The sequence below is a fragment of the Taeniopygia guttata genome, chromosome 3, assembly GCF_048771995.1.
Source record: "Taeniopygia guttata chromosome 3, bTaeGut7.mat, whole genome shotgun sequence".
Taxonomy (NCBI): Eukaryota; Metazoa; Chordata; class Aves; order Passeriformes; family Estrildidae; genus Taeniopygia; species Taeniopygia guttata.
In genome coordinates this window covers 29,565,394-29,587,589 of record NC_133027.1, presented here as the reverse complement: position 1 = coordinate 29,587,589, position 22,196 = coordinate 29,565,394, and the positions used below count along the sequence as shown (strand labels likewise).

At 37.0% G+C, this 22,196-nt stretch overlaps 1 long non-coding RNA gene across 1 annotated transcript; it reads left to right on the top strand.

The window, feature by feature from the left end:
* The first annotated feature begins 5,344 nt into the window (after positions 1-5,344).
* Positions 5,345-17,022, top strand: LOC121469675 (uncharacterized). The gene is made up of 2 exons (XR_005979797.2): positions 5,345-15,715; positions 15,797-17,022. It is a non-coding gene; the product is annotated as an uncharacterized lncRNA (long non-coding RNA).
* The last annotated feature ends 5,174 nt before the right edge of the window (positions 17,023-22,196 follow it).

Here is a 22,196-nt window from a genome sequence, read left to right as displayed (position 1 = left end):
CTTTATAAGAGTGTTGCCTACAGATTGAAGGAGGTGATCCTTTACCTCTGCTCAAGACTTGTGAGACACATCTGGAGTGCTGAACCCAACCATACAAGGGAGGTATGAAATGAAAGTCCAAGAGAGTAGAATGAATCCAGCAAATGGGATTAAATATTGAAGGGTTGGAGTAGCTGCCATAGGAGTGTAGAGATGGGACTATTCATCCTGGAGAAAAGAGGGTTCCAAGGAACATTATAAATGTGTAAAAATAACTGATGGGAGGAATAAAGAAGAAAGAGATAAACTCTTCTCACAGGTGTCCAGTGGCTACAAATTGAAATATAGAAACTCTGATTAAACATAAGAAAAAAAAGATTTCTATAACTGTGGCTGAACACTGGAACAGGTTCTTCTGAAAGGCTGAGGGGTCACCCTCTGTGTACATTCTCAGAACTCAACCAGACATGATACTGGGCAACCTGCTGTACCCGACCACACTTGAGTAAAAGGTTTGGATTAGGTGCTCTCCAACCTCAGCCATTCAGAGAGACTCCCTCCCATCGTAGGACATGCCCTCAGAAATGTTGTTTCAGTTCAGTATTCACGGTGCTGTGTTGAAAATGACTGACTGCTTCAGTTCTTGTGAGCATGTCAAAATCTCTTGACAGTCTCAATGTTTTATAGAAGTGCTGTGGTAGTTGTGGTTATTTGGGGCTATACCATGGTGGGGTTTTAAGATTTCTCATGTTAATATATGACATAGGTATTACAAACATGACTGAGTCTTCAGAAGGATAGAAAACTATGCTGGTTTCAAATTATAATGAAGTACACTGAATTTATCTTGTATATGAGAAGTGTTGAGCATTTCTAGTCTTCCATAGCTTTTCAAGCATTGCATTGCAGATAAATGTGCCAGTGACAATCCTGAAAAATTTTAAGATGATAGCTTTCCATTTCTGCTTTAGATTTCTCTATGGCCTAAAGAATTAATCTATGCTAAATAAAATATATTATTTTACTTAAAAATATCAATTTACAGAAAAGCTGAATTTGCAGGTGTAGATTTGTCTCTTTCATAAAAGAGATTAGGAGCTAATCTCAAATATGAGATTTTTTTATTTTTTCTTTTTTTCTTTTGTGGTACTTGACTTTTTTTTTTTTAATTGGGAAGAGAATATTAAAATTTATGAATATTGAGTCGACCGTCTAGGTAGTTCATGTGTGTATAAGTTTATTTGGGCAGTGTTTCCTGAGAGTGACATTTATAGCTATCAGCACTTAGATTCCACTTTCAAGCCAAACTGAGTGTCAGTAATTGGTATACCATACTGCCATGTAGTAGTTCATAAAGCAGAGCTGGCTAAAAAGCATCATTACACTTTCCAGATTTTTTTTAAAGGGTTTTTGTTCTGAATCAGCCCAAAATGAACAAATAAGAAAAAAATCTAGAATTTCCTGTGAGCTGGAAGCTTCCCAAATTTTGCAGCTGCTCAGAGAAATGAGCACTGAGCTGTGATACTGGCAAAAATGCAAAACCTGTCAAACTGCATGCACTGATTGTAAGATGCACAGTGTTGAGCCCCTTCTCATAATTGCCTCATGTATTTCTAGTGTTGTACCTTGGCCTTTCTCCTTTTTCAAGATTTCACTTGCCAGACTGTTAGTTGGTGGTGTGTTAATGTGGTAACCAGCTGCTCTTTGCACACGGGTCAAGGGATGGACAAGAAACCAGGGCTTTGCACAGCAGCTGTGGCAGTGCTTTTCAGGGAAAGGTCTATGCTGAAGAAATCCCTGTAGAAGACATATTAGTTTGTTGCCATGTGTCTTTTAAAAACCTCTCTTATCATATAACCCCATGTGGCTCTCCAGTTGTGCTACATCACCTTCTGATTGCTTTCTTATCATACAACTTGATACAGCATATCCTCACAAGCTAAGGAAAATGAAATTTAACCAGCTGAAAATACATGCTTAGCTTAGGCGGTAAGGGAGGTCTCCATTTTGAGTTATTCTCATGTGTTGTACTAAACTTTGAAATGAAGGTAGGGTTAGTTTCTGGGGTTGAGGTATTCTCACTGTAATACAACAATAAATTAATATTTTCTGGTCAATTTTCTATTTCAATTTTCTATTTCAATTTTCTATTTCCTTAGAAAATGTATGAATATCTGCATTGCTTAAATTTAAATAGATTCAAAGGAAGAAGATGCTAATAGTATCAGTGATAGACGTAGGAAGATGCCAATCCGTCCTGTGGAAGAATCAGTATTGTTCAGAGATTTTGGAACCACAGTGAAAAGACAAGCAGCATCCATAAGACAGCACAATCTCACATATATAATATGCACACGTCTTGATCATACAATTAAAATTAATTATATTATTTAAGGTTTTTACCTGAAGAAGTACTTAGAAAAACATCTTTTGAAGCGCTTTTATCAAGAAAATATACTGGCTAGGGAAACTAAAATTTAGGAACTATGAGCCACAAAAGTAGAACCATGACCTAAAAACCACAGTGAACTTATTAATGTAAAAGAAATGGAGTAGAAGTCAAGCCTGGCTTCATGGGAAAAGAAGGAGGAGAAAAACACAATGAAACACATCAGACAGACAGCCTGAGGTAGCCTGGTGGGGTGATCTAAATGAAAGGGAAGAAAAAATTTAGCTTGATACAAAGGGCAGAGGAAGCACAGAAGGAACTAAGGGAAAGAAAGAACAACAAAAGGCACGAAAGCACTTTCCTTTATTCTGTTAAACCATGGTTTATAGATTTTCCTGAAAGTTAGTATCAGTTGCAGAGCTGAAAAATACATATTCGTTAACTGTCAAATTAAAACATGTAAGAGTCACAAATATAATTTCTGTATTGCTCAATTTTTCTCCTCTATCATGCACATTTTAACACATGGTTTGCTTAAAATCCAATGGGAGAATTAAGCCACTCAAGATGTCCCTCCACCCCTTCTGATAGTGGAATAAACACAAGGAGACACTGTAAGATGGAATCATAATTTATGGAAAAATCACGATAACCAAAGCAATATTAATGAAAGAGAGTGTTTTACTCAAAAAAAAGAGTATTCACCACTCAGCAAAGGAAAACATTTCCCAAAGACAGCTCCAGGTGTGGTTTTCCCAGACAAAGGTGAAATAGCCACTGGCTTCCAGCTAAGCCATGTTGTATATAGGAAAGCAGAGGCAGTAAGCCAGGGAGGCTCATGGTTTAACTTCCCTCCCCCAATCCCCAGCCCAAACACAATGGAAATACAGGGACAAGACAAAACTTGATAGGACCTGACAGGGCTCTGAAGGCAGTCAGTGGAACCTTTCCTGGGCCTGACTTTACAGGAGTGGGGCTGGAGTGCTTGGCAGTTCCGATGCAGCTTGGTCAACAGCTGCAGCTCTGCTGTGGTCATCTCAGCTGCACCTTGGTGTCGGCATGGCTCACCTGGGCTCTGCTCCTTGCCTGCTCTCTCTTTTCGTTTTCCTCAGAGCAGCATCTTGGGCTTGCCAAAGCTGTCTTTTAGCACCAAAGCTGGAAAGCTGCAGCTCAGAGGAATGGGAAAGGGACTGCCAGTGGCAGAGAGGGGCTAGCCTTGGCCCTGAAACCTGAAAACCCCATCCCTTAAGCCCTGAAAGACAGTGCCCCTTCTGCTTCCAACTCCATCTTCTTCCTGCTTAAACCATGCCCCTGCCATGATGTGGATAGTATGAAATTAAACAGTGCTAGAAACTCCACTCTTTTTCTCTATAACCATGATATTATCCACTCCTTTTTCTACCATCAAGGTCATGCCCAGCTCTTATACCATTCAACTACACAAACTCACACACACACACATATATATAGATATAGATATAGATATAGATATAGATATAGATATAGATTATATAATTATAGATTATATAATTATAGATATAGATATAGATATAGATAGATATAGATAGATATAGATGATATAGATGATATAGATAATTATAGATAGATATAGATATAGATGATATAGATGATATAGATGATATAGATAGATATAGATATAGATATAGATATAGATATAGATATAGATAGATATAGATATAGATATAGATATAGATATAGATATAGATATAGATATAGATATAGATATAGATATAGATATAGATGTAGATATAGATTAGATATAGATATAGATATAGATATAGATATAGATATAGATATAGATATAGATATAGATATAGATATAGATATAGATATATAGATATAGATAGATAGATATAGATGCAGAGACATATATTTATACACAAGCACAAGTGTTTTTTCAATAGTTACTGGCAATCCACCCAAGATATTTGTTGAATTCATTTAGTCCACGACTGGTGTAACTGGAGCAGTCCATACTAATTGTCCATGATATTGATGACATACAATGGCAGTGTTATTTAGTAACTGATATAACATATTCAATTAATTATTTCAGGCTGTTCTCAACCAAAAATCAAATTCCCATGAGTTATGCATCATGTTTCCCTGTCCCTCTGTATTACCCACCAAGTGCACCCCAGTCCTTGAGTAAAACCAGTGCCATGGATGAGTTTGCCCTTGCTTTAGCCAAGACTAATCTAAACTGTCATCCTAACACTCTTCTAGTATGTGCCATAGGGACTTTATCTCCTTCCGTGGTGCAGAGGGGTTTTGATTGGGCAGGTCCCATTTGATTGGTAGAACGTCTAGTGTGAACTAACCAGTAAATGTAGATCCCAATTCACTAAATTTATATTCCAATGGCTGAAGAACCCATTGCTTTCAACGTACTTTCTAATGGTCCATTGCACCATTCTACTTTCCCAGTGCCAGGTGAATATGATTGGGAATATGATACACCCACTCAATACTATGCTCTTTGAACCAGATATCTATGAGTCTGTTTTTGAAATGGGTCCCATTGTCCAACTTTGGGGTTTTTTTTGGTGCTGGATTTGCTTTTCAAGGCCCAGGCTGGTGTTAGAGGTAGTGGTGTGACACACATGGTCTCCTGCCATCCACCATTGTCAGCATGTAACACTTGCCTTGGCAGGTTTGCAGGAGTGTGATGTAATCAATCTGGCAGGCTTCCCCATATTTGTTTTGACCACTGTCCCACATATCAAAGGGTCTTCACCCACATGCTTGATTGCAACACAGGTTTCACACTTATGAATAATCTGGGAGATAGTGTTCATGGTCAAATGCATCCCTCAGTCATGAGCCCATCTGTATATAGCATCTCTTCCCTGAAGATCTGAGAAATCATGGGCCCACTGAGCCAGAAATAACTTACCCTCATGTTGCCAGTCCAGATCCATCTGAGACACTTTAATCTTGGCAGCTTGATCCACCTGTCCATTGTTGCAGTGCTCTTCAGGAGCCCAACTCTTGGACAATGTACATGTGCTTCTACATTATGTACTTTCCCAGTCAACTTCTCTATCCAGGCAGGGATGTCTTGCCACAATTCAACAGCCCAGATGGCTTTTTCTTCTGTGCTGCCAACTGGCCTTCTTCCATCAGTCTGGACAAACCCAGAGAGCATTTGCTACCATCCACGAGTCAGTGTAGAGGTAAAGTGTTGGCCATTTTTCTCATTCACTGATATCTAAAGCCAGCTGTGACCTGACTTGATTCCCCTTGTGCCCCAACAGCTCCTGAGACTCATCATGTAGGACTCCATAAAGTAGCTCTTAATTTTTGATTTGTCCCTATGATATAGCAGGAACTGTCAGTAACTGTCATGCTGCTTTTCATTTTCAAGCATCTGATTATATGGTGGTGTCTCCTCGCTCCTCATCCTCTTTTGATGGTACTACAAAATTCTCACCTGCAGGTCAATTTGTGATGATCTCTAAGAGCCCTGGGTGATTGTGAATCCCTATTTGAGCTCACTGTGTGATCAGAGGGATCCACTTTCTCCACATGACATGATGACATGATGTGTATAAGGGACTTTCCCCTGACAGTCAAGGTGCCTGGACAAACTTTGCTTTCATGCCAATTGCTTCTGAAGCAGCTCAAATTCCTTCATAAGGTGATAAGAACTCTTTTTCAGTTGGTGTTTAACAGGCCTCATATCCTTTGTATCCCAAACTCCAGTACCCCAGTGGCTCTCCTCAAGTCTCCCTGGGTACTTTTTGCATTCTCCCCTGCTCCCGTGTAGAGTGCCTTCCATCACATCATGTTCTGACTTGCCCAAAGCTACTTCATGGGCAATCTCCTGTTTAATTTGTTCAAAGGCTTGTTGTTTTCTGGGACCCCACTTGAAATAATTTCTCTTCTGTTTCTTAAGATAGAGAAGGCTTACAATCTGTCTGTTCTCTGGGATATGCATTCTCCAAAACCCCATGGTGCCTAGGAAAGCTAGTGTTTCCTTCTTGTGGTTGGCGGGAACATAGCTGTTATTTTGTTAACCGCATCCACTGGAATCTGATGACATCCACCTTGTCATTTTGCTGCTAAAAACGAAATTTTCTGGGCAGATCCCTTAACCTTACCTTTACTTTTTCTTTATGACAGAATAGCTTTCAGGAGGATGTGGATTACCTTCTCTCTTTTCTCAAAAAAAGAATTTCCTTCCTCTGCTGTGTTCCCTCATACAATGATGTTATGTACATAATGAAAGTCTTCCACAGCCTCACTTTTTCCCAGTGTAGTCTGGATAGTCCATGGCAAGTAGTGGGGCTGTATTTCCATCCCTGGGACAGTCAGTTCCAGGTGTACTGCACCACCACCACCCCCTTCCAGGTAAAGTCAAACTGTAGCCTTCACTCTGCTGATAGAGGAATGGAGAGGAATGAATTGTCAATGTCCATAGTGTCAAAGTCCAAGACTTTCCTGTCTTGAACTCTGGTTCATCCCAAGTCTCTAGCATGACCAGCTCAACAGCACTTAGCAATGGTGTTACTTCATTCAGGCCACCATAGACTCCACTCTCCACTTAAGCACTGGACATATCAGAATATAAACGGTGAACAAGTCTTGCTGGCCACTCCTATGTCCATATAACCATGACAAACTTCAGCTATTAAATATTTATTAATACATCTACATTGGGCTTTTCTGTTCTGATATCGTATTTTTAAAAATATATGCAATAACTAGTCCCATTTCTGATATGGCAGACTGAAACTCCTGCCTTTCAAAATGCAAGCTGGCACCTGTAATGTCCTTAATGCCTCCCTTACAGTTCATTCATCATAGTCTAGACAGAAAGTTTTGGATGAAATTAGTTAGATAGTAGACTGACACAATAATTCTACTTAAATTTTTTTTTTTTTTTCATGCCAAATGTGGCCTATGTTTTACAATCTATTGTTAAAATTGAAAAATGTTATTCCGGAAGATTTTTCTGTTGTAAGTCTGGGATATACTATGGTGCTCTTAAATAGCACAGAGGCAAAACACATACCCAAAGAAATCAGTAATCTTTTCCTGTTGTTCAGTTATCTGACTTGAACTTGTTTCTAATAGGAGATATTTTTTTCCTGCTCTTAAATATTCTGTTAACTTCTGAATGCTTGCTACAAAATCCTTACACTTCTCTGGGTTTTGTTTTTTGTTGTTTGTTTTTTGTTTTTTGAGGTAGCAAAAAAAATATATCCATAAAGTTAAACTACCTAAAGAATAACAACAAGGCATCTGAGAGGCATCCATAATTTCCAAGTCAGTTGTACGCACTTTAAAATTGTCAGATTTGCAGCTCAAATCAGTCCAACAGATACTGGATGCCCAGAATAGTCAAGCATACACAAGAAACACTTTCTAAAATTATTTCTGTATCATAAAAAGCTGTCAATCTGTTTGCATAATCAGAAATAGGATTTTGGCATTGCCTTATGGAGCTTTATTCTGAAATACAGAGTCTAAGTTCACTTGTTTCAGATTCAGAGCATTATAAATATAAGACCGTAGTTAAAATTGCAATAGTTTGTTTTATCCTCATGCCTATTATGTGTGCCTTGTAGCTTTCATCCTTTTTTACTGTTTTGATCTTGGACAAAACATCAGTCTTTGAGGTGGAAGGTACACTAAAAACTGATAGACACCTTTCACTTGCAGTTCCTTTAGACTTCTGTAGTGATCATGAGGACATTGGTAATCTGTTTTCACTATATTTTCTGCAAATCTGCTTTTAATAAGTACTTAAATGTGCCTTTGGTAAATGGAGTTAGCTACTAAAAAAAGTTAAAAATAATCCATATGAAAAAACCCAAACAAAGGAACAAACAAACAAACCAAACCAAAGACAAAAAACTAAACCCCAAAACCAACAAACCCTTGGAGCAAGAATAATAGGATTTATCCTCAAGAATTCTTATGTCTACATTCAAGGGATAATCTTCACCTCTGGTTCTTTCCATTGCTTCTATTTTGGGAAGAAATTACTAAAAGTAGGTAGGCTTTTGATACTATTTCAAAAAATATCAACACAATCCTGTTTCTTTTTACATAAGAAGAATCAAACATCTGGAGACTATTTCTTTGCTCAGATTCCAAGACACGTTCATGCCGGTATTCATCCCAAAGGTATTTTCTCAGGATATTATTCAAATCCACATGTGCTCATATCCAGCCTGTCTATCAATGTGTGTCCTTTGTTCTTATGTCATTAGTTTTGCACACAGGAACAGTTTCAGCAGATAGCATTCAGCATTTCAAAGTTAGCCATGGTTTCTATAAGCTTTCCTCTCTGGTTTTAGCCTCAGTGACAGGCAGTCAGTACTCTCACCAGTTTCAATATATATAAAACCCAGCTTCAAGCATCAAAGAAAGAAAATACACTTATATATGCAGGTTGCTTTCTGTGAGGAAAATATTAACGAGAACATATGATAAAAGATGATATATTTAGCAGAACAAGAGGGATAATGTCAAAATAAATAATTGCAGTCTTCTGGTTTAAGAGATACCGTCAAACTTCAGGTAATTGCAGTCAGTTGAGAGACAAATTACAACCATTTCCCGAAAACACAAATTTTCTTGCATAGATAAGAAACTATAGGAAGAGGAAATACAGAGTTTTCTTCCTGAAAACAGTCTTCAGGAACAGTTGTAATATAAACTCCTGATCAGTTTTACTTAGAAACCAATTATTAGGGTGGAGCATGGCTAGAAACCCATAAAAAGAGCAGAGATTTATGAAGTTCAGCTAGTAAACAGCCGTCCCTACAGGAGAAATCTAAGCCTATTTTTCAATTCAGACTGTCTTCTAGTGAGATATTTTTCTGAACAGTGTTGAACAACCTTTCCTAAATCAGGTTCCACATTGTTGTAGCAACATACAAAGTAGCAAGAAGTGACAGGAATGAAATGATCCTCTCAATAGTATACGAATCCAGAAATATCTGCTCCTTTAATCTGGTGTTTAAGATAATGCAACTTTCAAGTGGAATATTTAATTCTGGTGCCTAGGTCTAACATATATATATTAAATAAATTCTGAACATAGTATGGCCACCAGCATCCAATAGATGTCTTCGTTGTGGCTTTTTTTCTTTAGACTTCTTAATTACTGATATAAAGTCATAATATGAAAACTAATATATTTTAAAGGAAATAATAATAATAATAGTAATAACAACAATAATCCACCCAACAATAATAAGTCCAAAATAACCCCTCTACCAGCAAAAATTATTGATATTTTAGGTCTCTATCTGTTACCTTATCCTCTTTTATTTTGTTCAGCATTGCATACATGATAACACAATCTGGAAGACCGTCACAGTAGTAATGCACTCAAAAAGACCATCACAATCCTAATGTGGTCTATATAAATTGAACTTGATACAAAGCTGCAAAGAAATTGCTGTTCCTCTGGCCTTAACACTACCTAGTGAAGATTATCAGTCAAGGAGCAAGGAATAGTCAGAATCAAGCTCTTAACTGAGATCTAAAACACTGGAGAACAGAAGTAACTGAAGTTTCAATTTCAAACAATTCTAATTAGGAATTAAAAAAATGTTATTTGCTTGCTAAATTGCAAATCAATTCCTATTGATGTGATATCCTTGAATTTTCTTTCTGTACAGGTATAAATGTGTAGGGTGAACAACACCATATACACCAGAACTGTTCATTTGTTGTAGTTTACAATCAAAGGAGAAGTTGGAGAAAGCACCACCTTTGAGAGGGAGCTAAACAGAACAAATGCATTTTCCTACCTAATTTTCTAAGACTCTCCAGTACTGCAGGGACATCTCTGTAAGACTTAGAAGATTTCTTGGTCTTTCTGTTTACTTCAGAAGAGTCTGAAAGTAGCTTCAGTTCTTGTTCTTAGAACAAGGGAACTGTTTCTTTTGCTAGTGATGGGAGTCATCTAAAATATCATTGTTATACCATGAATTTGAATGGTAAAGGTCCTTCCTGCAGAAAACAATGTATGCTTTTGACTAGAAGAGAGCACAAAGAAGGATTCAAATGGTCCTAGAGGCAAACTCAGGGATTCAGAAGTCAGAGAGAAGGCTGTGACTAGAGATTGGAATGCGCCTATTTGTGCATATAGGTATGTGAGGATTCACAGATGTTTAAACGTACTCGTTTCCTTTGCATGCCCAGTAATAACTAATGACCTCGTGCCAGTGAAAGAGAATTTAATAATTTATACCTTCAATGATATATTCTTTGTCCTGCACATATACAATTCTACTGTTTCATAGTATTCAGCGCTAGAGGAAAATGCGTTCATTATTATTAATGTTCAGTCTTTCTGTTCAAACTACAGATATTAATCTAACAGTATTAATTTAATCATTTCAGGTTTTACTTTATTTTGACCCACACTCTTAATCTGTGTTCCAAATACACCCACCTTGCTCAGACAGACTTCACTAAGGTGAACTTGTTTTCTAGGATCTTAATTTGATGGTGGTTCCTGCTTTTACAATAAAAATGTGGACACAATGAGATACAGAACACAGAAGAGATGCAGGCAAAGTAAAATAATAGAGGAAAATTAAAAAAAACATGCCAAAGTTTTTCAAATTATAACACACAGAGTTAAGAAATGTCTTGAGACATTCTCAAAAAATAGTAGTCATATTTCATTTTATTTCACGTCAGTGAGGGAGACCAAGCCTGAAAGTGGAACACACACATTTTGTCAGACAAGCACATCTGATATCTTGACTACGAACATAAACAAATTTTTCACCTTTTAGCAGTTGCTGCTAGACATATAGTAGACACAGTCTCTGTGGTTTACAGACTTTTTTTCCCCACATTAGTTGTCTTTAAACAGAATTTTTCCCTCCTCTCAACTCCTTTACAAATAATTCTATTTGGATTTCTAGGAACCTGTAAGAGGTTATACCATTTTTTACTTTTGCAGTAGGTGTTAAAGACTTTGCAACAATCTCTTTTGTTATCATATTGCATAAAGCCTTGAAAAAAATATAATGAGCATCTGCCTGTTAATTCTGTAGAGTCAATGGCAAACTAAACATCTAGAAAAATATCACCTGAACTGGAAGAAAATCAGTATGTGAGCTGTGATGGGCCATGATCAAGTGGAATTATGGCAGTCTGTGACTGACCCCCATCACAAAAAAAGTTAAGATACAAAGTCTTCCTTATGATTCATATAATAATACAAAAAATGTGTTCAATTTTACACACACATTTTCTATTTTCTAAAATTAAAATCTCCATGGAAATCCCCTAAAGCCAAGAAAATAAAATACCATGCAATGAGCTATGAAATGGCTTTCACAGATGAAAGAAAATTATGCTAAAAATGGTGTTTAGAAATCCAGACTTTAATTTATTGTTTCCCATCCAAACACAGGGTCTGGACAGATGCATTGAGGCAGCATTAAGTTTGACATTTGAAGAAGATAAGCGTCTTGTTTATAGTAGTAAGAAAGAAGATGTTAACAGATAAGAAAATTCTGTTACTGTGGAAGGAATGAGATGTCCTAAAATAGTTCTTATAACAACAAAATTATTTACCAGGTGAATCTTTGAAGTCATAAATGATCATGTGTCTTAGCCATGGTCATTCTGTATAAAACAAAAAGAAAAATAAAAGAAAAATATCAATCCTGAAGTTTTATGTTGCAGATAACACCTTATGTGAGAAAAAGGTTAATGATATGCATGGGGATGTTGAATAAGCTGTAATCAGCAGCTGGTCATGGATAAGACCTGTATAACATGAAATGTTTATCTTAAGCCAGAGGAAGACATGACTATAATATAAAAATAAGGGGATTTTTATTTCTTTTTAAATAATCTGTTTAGACGTTTGTGGAAATTCCACAAGAGTGTGTGTTTTAAGATATCTTGTAGTCAGTATGTCTAAAGCTTAACACATAGAGCTGTTCATAGATTTTTCTACTTAAATGATCTTTTGCTTGAAGGGGCAGGTTTTCTTTTTATTTTTAAAGCAAATAAAATCCTGGAACAGTGATATAACATCTGAGAATTTTGGATAGGTTTCACAAACAAGAACTGAACATCTCTCCCCTTAGTCGAAAAAATATTTTTCTCAGCCTATTTGATTTTCAGAATTTATTTTCTTTTAGCACTGGAAAAATGGCAAGATCTGGTGGAATTTTTGATAGAGATGATTTCTTTAATCTTCTCTTTGAGTGGCTCTTTCTGAACATAATTTAGTAAATTATGATTTAAAATCTCAAAGGCAAGTATAGGGAGCTTCTGCATAAATAAAATTGAACTAAGAATTTTATGGTTTTCATATGAAGACGTCTGAAAGTCTCTGAAGCTTTACAAGAGCTATATTTAATTCAGGCACTGAGTGCTTATTCGAATGTTTAAAAAGAGATTATAAATAAGTTTAAGTGGTGTACTTTTTTGTTAGAAAATATTTTTTAAAAAGTGTTTTATTGACTTCAGTAAGTGGGAAATGATTGAAGCTATAATGAACAGTTTATGCTTGAGCATACAAGGACCCTAGGTATTTATAAGTGACAGGTCTATGAAATACCTATGAATGAAAATGACCCCAGGTAACTGAACACTGCTTTTGCAGCAGGTATATACACAGCCAAATAATGAAATGAAACCCACAGAGGACACTCAAGATATTTGACATGAAATAATTTATGATTACTGCTGGAGTAAAGAAAGTGACATTCAGATTTCCTACAGATCTGTTACAGGCTACAACAAAACTTGTATCTAAAGCAAGGCAATAGAATGTTATCTTTTAATGTATAACATAATATCTACATGGTGTGTAAAATTAGATATGTACAGTAATGAGAGTATTAGGCTGTCTATTAGGTTCATAAGCTTATATTACATAGACCACAGTACCATATAGCACAAACCTTTTTTTCTTCTATAAATATTCAGACACACTGATAAGAAGTCATGACTCATTCATGTGACCTGACATCAGATGGATTGTTTTTCAGAGACTGTATTATATGTGTGTACTCAACCTGTCAGCCTGCTAGGCAGAATCACTACCATGAGAATGATTACATTTTCTTTTTAATAACTCAGCGTTGTAACATTGTCCAAAAGCAGAAAAAATTCTCTTCTCTCCCAAAAAGTGGCTCTGAACACAATATAGCAACTAAAAAGCCTTCCCTTTAGGCTTCACCTATCTAGATTTCTCTACTCTTTTCCCATTATGAGAATTCTTTCATACTTTCTATTTTTTTAGACTGAACATAGTGTTGATTGTCACTCTCGCTGAACTCCTCGCTGTGACTTTGTAACAGTGGAGATCGCAGGCAGTGATCTCAGCTAAATGAAGACCAATGCCCAGATTCAGGCTACACAACTCAGGTCAGTGTGCTGGCAGAAGACTGTCAAGTTGAAAGTCTTTGAGTCCAGAGAATGCAGGGAATTCCCTGAGAATCAAATAGTTGTATACAGCTGGATCAAGCCATAATGAGACAATTCAGCCACTGAGTGTCCTACACTTACACATTCCTTTTTTTTTCTTTTTTTTTCTTTTCCCTTTTTTTTTCCAAAAGAAAGATTTTTCATTTAAAATTAATTTAATTTCTCTAATCACAAGCTCTTCAACACTCCAAGTGTTGGAATTGCCAAAATCTCAGTTTTTTTTCTGAATGTTAGATAAATGCATGATGCAGAATGTGCCATGCATAGAAGCATATGGCCTTTCTAATATAAAAGCTGTTGCTGCTCCTTTCAGCAACTTGCAAGGACCTCTGTTTGCTAACTGTTCCAGAGCTCAGCTGTTCACAGACTGGGCAATGGCAAATGATTCTGGGGTCCTTCTAATCTCTTTCAGGGACTCCAGATCACTTCTGTGCTAGCCCCATCACTCAGGCTTCTTTGTTTAGGCAGTACAACAAGTAGAAGCAAAATCAGGTGAAACCACTCCAACCTCCTTCTTGCTGACCAGGCAGCCACCCATTACAGAGTAGGCACAGAGGAGTTCAAGTCATATAGTTCTCTCCATATATTAGACAGGGTTATTTTTATTGTGCTTATTTATTATTAACCTTCCACCTGGCATTTATAGGACATTTATGTTCTCTAAGTGATTGCACTTGCTAATCAGCTATTACAGCTGCCAGGATGCAGCAAGAGCAGGCAGCTTTTGCCAGGGTAGATGATGGGGTGGCAGGCAGTGGCAGCAGTGCAGGGGACACGTGGGATAGACACAGGGAAGGAATTTTGCAGTGATCATTTAGTTCAGCCAAGAGTCCAGAACATCAGGTAGATCCCTAGTGATGAGGCAAGTCCAACATCAAGCTAAAAAGTCACAAAGCCACCTGCAAGCTGGGCTCTGGGTCAGAGTCAAGGAGGCACAGGACTGGGATACCAGAGGAATATCAAGGGTGAGAGCCTAGGGTTAAAAGCCTCTCCCAGGTGCAGTGGGTTAAGTCACTGCTGGGATTTCTCATAGGCAGAGAAAAGCATCATCAAAGTTTTCACTGAGTTCAAGCAGCTGAACCCTGGGGGCTGTAGGGAAGGCACTCAGGGCCCTGAAAACTATTAATGCTTTCAAGAACTGGATATAAGAGAGCATTAAAGCAGATCAGATATAAAGTAGGTCAACCATGCTTGGCTCCTTTTTGCTAGTTGTACATGTGCCTTGTATTTGGCAGGCCACTGAGCTGCAGCCTCCCTCTTTCCTTTTTACTCCACTAACAGCTGAACTAAACTCGTTTGCAGGCTTACAATAGTGTTCTTTACACATACTGCTGTCATTGCTAATAAGTCACTTAGGACTCACGTCACCTGTAAATGTTTTGTTTTCTTCCTCCCATGACAAGATGTAAGCCAGTGTTTCTTCAGAAAACAGGAATAGACAGGTAAGTGAAGGGAATGGCTATATGCATGTGCATGCATGTTTGTGGCTATATGGGCATGTGCATATCTGTTTTCAATTACTTTAAAGCCCCTAATAAATTCTTATATCTGAGGAAGTGACTTTCATAAGCGTGTAAGCTGTGTTGGTACCACTAAGTTATTGTGCTGACATCACAGTTTTGTCATACACACAATTTTACAAATTATAATTAATTGTAGTACTTATTCTTAATTTTGAAGTTATTTGGTTTATGTTTTTAAGTCTTTCAGAAAGAACTTTCTCATTTTACTCTCTTTTTTATTTTTGGAAGGAAACAAAGAACTGTCTTGTACTAGATTTCTGTAGAGTTCTCCAGAGTCTGTAGGGTCTTCACCTCCATGAAGGGTCACCTGTAGCCTGTTGCAATGCAGGGAGGCAGCAAAAGCAATGTCTGATTATATGAGCTCATGGTAAAAGAGGTATGTGGAACTGGGGGCCAAAGATTTGTCTGTTCCCTTTTCAATTTTTGATTACATTCCCATATTTAATTTCTTTTCAAGGCTGGACACAAACCCCATGATGGAAGAAGAAACACTGAATGTAGACATGATATATTTCTACATCCACAGAACTGAGCAAAACATTATGGAGTAACAGTCCACAGTTAAATGAAGAAACTGATGTATATTTTGTTTTTACTTTCCCTTAGCTATCAGAATTAAGAGTTGTACTACTCTCCTTTGTTTATACCTTGCTTGCTTCTTCATTCAGATTGTATTGTGAAATTTAAATGAAAAAAAATACTATCAATGACAATTAATACTCATTTATAACTCAAGTAAATGTTGTAAACTCTGGACTTTCTTTGGTTTGGACTTTTTTTTTACCCCGTTATGTTTGGATATATAAAAGAATGAGTGGAGTGTTTTATAAATATTGACATCAAGTAGATGGGGGAGATTCAGAGATAAATATTGTTTCATAATTAATTTCAGTGTTTACAACACAGCCAACTAAATGAGGAAGAATATCACAGAGGAAAACCTAAGCAAGATAAGTTATTCTATAAGAAGACACAATCAAATTATCAATGGAAATTGGGAGCATCTCTTTAGATAGGGATGAGACTGGAGAACAGAGGAGAAATGTCAAATGCATGGATTAGAAAAGATACTAAGGCCTAGAACTACACTAAAGTCTGTGGACTGATGGAAGTCAACATAAGACAGAAAAAACAAGAATGATTTTTGATGCTAGCTCATTCAAGATGATCTTCTGAAACAAATGTTGGGGAGAAGCTGAGAAAAGAAAGGGTGAATCTGAAGACTAAATCTCTCTACATCTGTGTGCAGTTAAGACAGAAACTGGAGCTCAGGCAAAAATCATATCTTCATCAGTGTTTTTGACCTTCCTGAGGACTTAGCAATGGTTTACAATGCTTGTTTTGCCAAGGGTTCTCCCAAAATGTAATTATCTTAAAATGGTCCATTTGAGCAACATGTGATGCTATTTTATAGGACCCAAGGCAGTGAAATAAAGTGAACTAAATCATTATGAATCAGAAATTCTACTGTTTTTGCACTTAATATCTTATCTACTCTTAACAATTACAGAACATTCCATTTTAAAAATATGACGTTTCCCTACCATTATGCTAATTATCTGTTTTCTTGAAGTACCTTGGATTACATACTTGTCTTAATTTTTGTTCTTTGTAAGCTAATCTTGTAAGCTAAAATTCTTAAGAATAAATAAATAAATAACCATAAATAAATCTATAACCATACATTAACGTGACCTTTTTAAAGAGCAAGATCTTCTACATAGAGGACCCTCTAGGCTAAAATAAGGGCAGCTTCTGACCTTAGACAATCTGAAATATTACAAAAGGAATATGTCCCTATTAAAAAGGAACTGCAATCTAATTGACATGCTCTATAATTGCAGTCATGTATCAGTGGATAAATAAAACTTAAAAAACAATCAAGCAAACAATAAGTGAGAAAAAGAAAAATCCATTTGTGTTGCTTGGAGGAGTAAATCTCTGATGATAATTGCATGCGTTACAGAAGGTCCAAGGTGTCAGGATGAGGAGAACCTGTTGCGTGCTCAACATGCTCAGGGAGAGCTTATTTTTCCAAGATGTCTGTCAGAGTTTAAATCTCTAGAGACTGAAATTTTAAAATAAGGATTGACTCTGTGTGGTCCTTTCTTTACTACTGCTGACATTGGATAACATGGTATATTAACAATTCCCATGGCAGCAGACGGAATTTTTGGACACAAGGATGAAATTTGCTGCACTATACTGTCAGGTTCCAAACATAAAAATTACTCTCAATAGTGTTGCTTTTTAAGAAATAAATAGTTAGGTCTGAAAAAACTGGTTGAGAGGGAGTCACTCTTATCTTCTATATTCCTGTGTACAGTACAAATTACATATGTAGTATAGTACTCCAAACATCTCCCAATTGAAGAAAAAAAAAAAAAGGAATACTGTGGAGGACTTCATGTGCTCTCACAAACACAAACGGTAGCCATCATCTAGGGCACAGGAAAAAGTTTGAGTGGAGTTTAGCAGATACAAGAATAGTTTGTCAGGACACAGGCAATTAGATGTTTAGAGAAGTTGCTCATTTTTCCAAGAGCTAAAGTAGGTTTAGGAAAAAAAACCCTTTCCGTGTATTTTATAAAGAAATTTCATTCACTGATTATTTACTTACAAGGGAAATAAACTGAGCTTGTAGCTAGCAGCTATAAGGATACTCAAGTGAAAGCAATCCTTATTTCCTGTAGCAGCCCTAAAAATTCCCTTTGACATTGATTGGACATGGCACCTTGCACGGTAAACAATGTTATAATTACTTATCTTTTCCTGAAAAAACAAACCAAATTTCCTATGGTATTTTTAAGGTAACCTTAGGCCCAGTCTGGTTACTCTGTAATAACTATTTTGTGGGGCAGATTTCACTTATCAATATTTGAAGGCTGAGCAGAGGAAGCAACCTGATCATGAAAATTTAGACAATTTGGAAAAAATGGATTAAAGAAAGGGAGCTATTGATATCTTTCCTGGCTTCCAGAAGCTTTTAAAAGAATGAAACAGAAGAATTTTGTAACCAGTAGAAGATATACCTTCTATAGGATTTTGATGTTTTTTGGACAACACATTAAAGATTAACCTGTCACTGCTGCATGGAACTTTGAAACAAAAGCATATAATTTCTTCTGCTTTACTTACATTGCCTATTAAGCTTGGCCATTTTAGTGCTTACTAAAAGCATCATCTGGTGGTGTGGGGGAAAATAGTTTTACACATATCTAAGTTTTAGTCTGTTAAGAGCTTAAGTGATGCATCGACTTCATCTGAACATAATTTTCTTTGAAGACAAATCTTAAATCCCTGCTGATAGAATCTGAAAGAGAAGTTTAGTCCTTGAGACTATGCATGGTGAGAAAGGTACAAAGGTGAAAAAAGACATGGCAGAAAATCACAGCATCAAAGACAGAGGGTCTGTCACAAAGGATGAGGGTGAGTAGTTGAGAGAAGCAGTCAAGCATTGAGAATAATCAGTGAACAGCTGGAAAGGCCAAGAGGGACCCTGGAAGTCAGGGAGCATTAGAGAGTTTAAGTGTGCCAAAGCCCAGGATTCTGCTTCTTGGGATTCACAGAAAAAAAGGCATGAGTCAAGATTTTCTCAAATGATTTATAGCTTTAGGGGACTTTTATTCTCCAAAACTCTCAGAAATCCAGATTTCACTCTGGTGCATCTTCTCATTTTTTTTTTTAATTTGGACCTAAATGTTGTGCCCATCTGTCCTACAGGAAATATTTCAAAAATACTTCTGGGTCTGCAGACAAACGATCAGTTTTATGGGTGAATATAGAAACACTGACACATTGTCACTGCAATGTTAGGGAGTAACACCTGGAGGGTGTTCATCCTGAACTGCTGTTCATGCTTGGTGAGTAACCTACAGTGAGAAGTGCTCCCCAGCTCCCACAAAACGCACCCACAGCAGTCAATTGCACAGCACTTAAGTGGCAATTATAGGTCCTCACGCTGCATCTCAGCACTGGTGAAGTTATGTACACTGCACAACTTTATTCTGTGATAAGGAGGCACAGCTGTTTTAGTTTTCCAGGCTTCAGACCCAGTAGGAACGGACCCACTCTTGCCACAGCAGAATGTACTTTCACCAGGACAGGACTCAGACACTACGACTATAACACTCACCCTTTCTGTGGTTCTTAATTTAGAAAAATGTTTTATTCCCCCTCAGCAAAATTCAATTTCTGTTGGAGATCAGCACTTCTGTGCTGCACAAGTCCTCCTAGGAAGCAAAAGATTCTGTAAAAGATAGCACTAGCTACTCATACCTTCTACCTCCAAGCCTTAGGTTTTGAGGCTCATCATTCATAATGAATGAGTTTAGTGAAATGTATACATTTTTCTCTCTGGAAAGTGAAACCAGAAGATATTGATAGAATTGACTTCTCCACTTTATAGGTCTGTACACTCTTTAAACTGAATCTCCTTATGCCTTTCTGCAACAATTACCATGACTGAGATGTCTGAGCTTGGAATTTAAAAAACTTAAATAATAACTAAAGAATATTTGCAAAAAGCAAAGAGGGAAATAAATCCAGTGTTGCAACATGCTTTATAATATGTTAATTGGTGGCAACTGAAGATTAGTCTGCCCCACTTATTTTCTGAACAAGTTCCTGCTTGTGTCATAAAATTGTTTTTCCTTTGTCTATTAGAGAAAATAGAATTGCCCTCTCTGGCCCCAGTCTTGCAGACAGCTATATCTTCCACTAACAGTTCCATTAACTTCATTTAAGCTACCTGAGCAAACTGACTTAGTTGGGTATGCAACTGACTGGGAAATTGAAACCTTTGTCCTTAGGCAGTTTCTGGATGACTTTTCTGTCCAGATTTTTCTTCTCTCCAAGCCATCAGTCATTACTGAGTCATGTAGCTATTTAACAAAATGGTTTGCATTGCTTATTCTCCAGTCTGTCTAATTTGATGTTGTCACTGTTAATAATTTCTCATATTGCTAATCTTACATTTGCTGATGGCTGCAGTCATTGCATAGAAATGCAAAAAGCTGAGCTTTATGTAAAAAGAAATAGGAAATAATAAAATAATCTTGGCCCCCTGGATAGAGAAAAAATAAGAAAAACATGAAAATAATATCAGAGGACAATTAAAAATATTTGAAAGTTGTTATTAAGTCTCATGTTTTTAGGCAATATTGTTAAAATAAAAAAAAAATTATCTCATGGTTTCTTGAAATTTGAAGACTGATGAAGGAACTCTACAGGACTGAGGAGTGGACCCATCTAAACCTCATGAATTTTGACATGGCCAAATGCAAGTTTCTGCCTCTGGGCTGGGGCAACCCCCAGTATGAATACAAGCTGAGTGCTGAATGGATTGAGAACATCCCCACAGAGGACTTGGTGTACTGGTGGATGAAAATCTGGCCAATATCTGATGCAGCCCAGAGAGCCAGCTGTATCCTGGGCTGCATCAAAGGAAGTGAGACCAGCAGAATTCAGGGTGTTGACTCTTCCTCTCAGCTCAGCTGAGGAATCCTCAGTAGTAGAATGAGTTTGACTTGTGAGAATGGGTCCAGATGAAGGCCACGAAAATTGCTAGAAGATTGGAATAAATCTCCTATGAGGAAAGTCTCACAGCTGGGGTTGTTCAGCCTCCATAAGGGAAGGTTATGGGGAAATCTTATCTTTAAATATATACTGGGCAATCATAAGAAACAATGTTTTTACCAAGGACTGTAGTGACAGGACAAGTGGCAACAGTTTTAAATTGAAGGAGGATATATTTATATATATATTTAGATAGTAAGAAATTTTTTATGACAAGGTGAGGCACTGGAACAGGTTGCCCAGGGAATCTGTGGATGCCCCATCCCCACAAGTGTTCATAGCCAGGATGAACGGGGCATTAAACAACCTGGTCTAATGCAATATGCCCCTGCCTATGACATAGCGGTTGGACTACATGATCTTTGAAAGACCCCTCCAACCCAAACTGTTTTGTGATTTTCATATTGCAATTATTAAAATTATTGTACATAATTTATTATTCTCATGAAGATTTCCTCAGAACTTCAATAAAATTTGCTAAGGAGAAACTCCATAAATAGTTATAACAAAATAGATCAAAATCAATAATTGAAACTATTTTTTGAAACAAAGATAATCTACTTACTTATTTACTATTCTCAAACACATTTAAAGTTATGAATAAAATAACCATTTTCCTTACTCTGCCATCTATTATGTTCCATCTTCTGTATTCACAGAACATGTGACCTTCTCTTGAAGGTCCTCCACACAGAGTATCCTGTATCCTCCACAAGAGATCAGCAGCACATTGCTAGAGAAAGTTGCAACCAAGAGCACCTATTAGGATCAGGGAGAATGACGTGTTGCACCTGGAGAGGAAGGATGGTCATACATTTTTAGCTGTTGCTGAAAGCACTATTGGATCTAGATATGTAAAAGTACAGTTTTTGGATCAAGGGAGGACATACTATTCTGACCAAAAGCAGACCTTTCTGTGTATGAGCTAGTCACACAAAACTCATATTATGTCAGTGGGGAGAGAGCCAGCAGAAAAAAAATCAAGTGAAAACTCATGTTATTCAAAAGCAGAGATAAAAACTCTTTTGTCAACTTTTTTGTTGCTGTTTGTTTGTTTGTTTGTTTACTAACTGTGAAAGGATTCTAACATGGCTAATTTTGAAATACGACCTTACAGTATAAACATATACATGTTAGATGAGAGAAATTTCAATCATAATGCCTTTGGGGAGAGAGAGAGGTAAACAGTATTAGGAAGGTAAAAAAGTTATAGGAACTTGAGATCTTGGAATGGTAAATTGCCATCAAACTCTTCTTCCAATACCTGGTTTACACCTCTG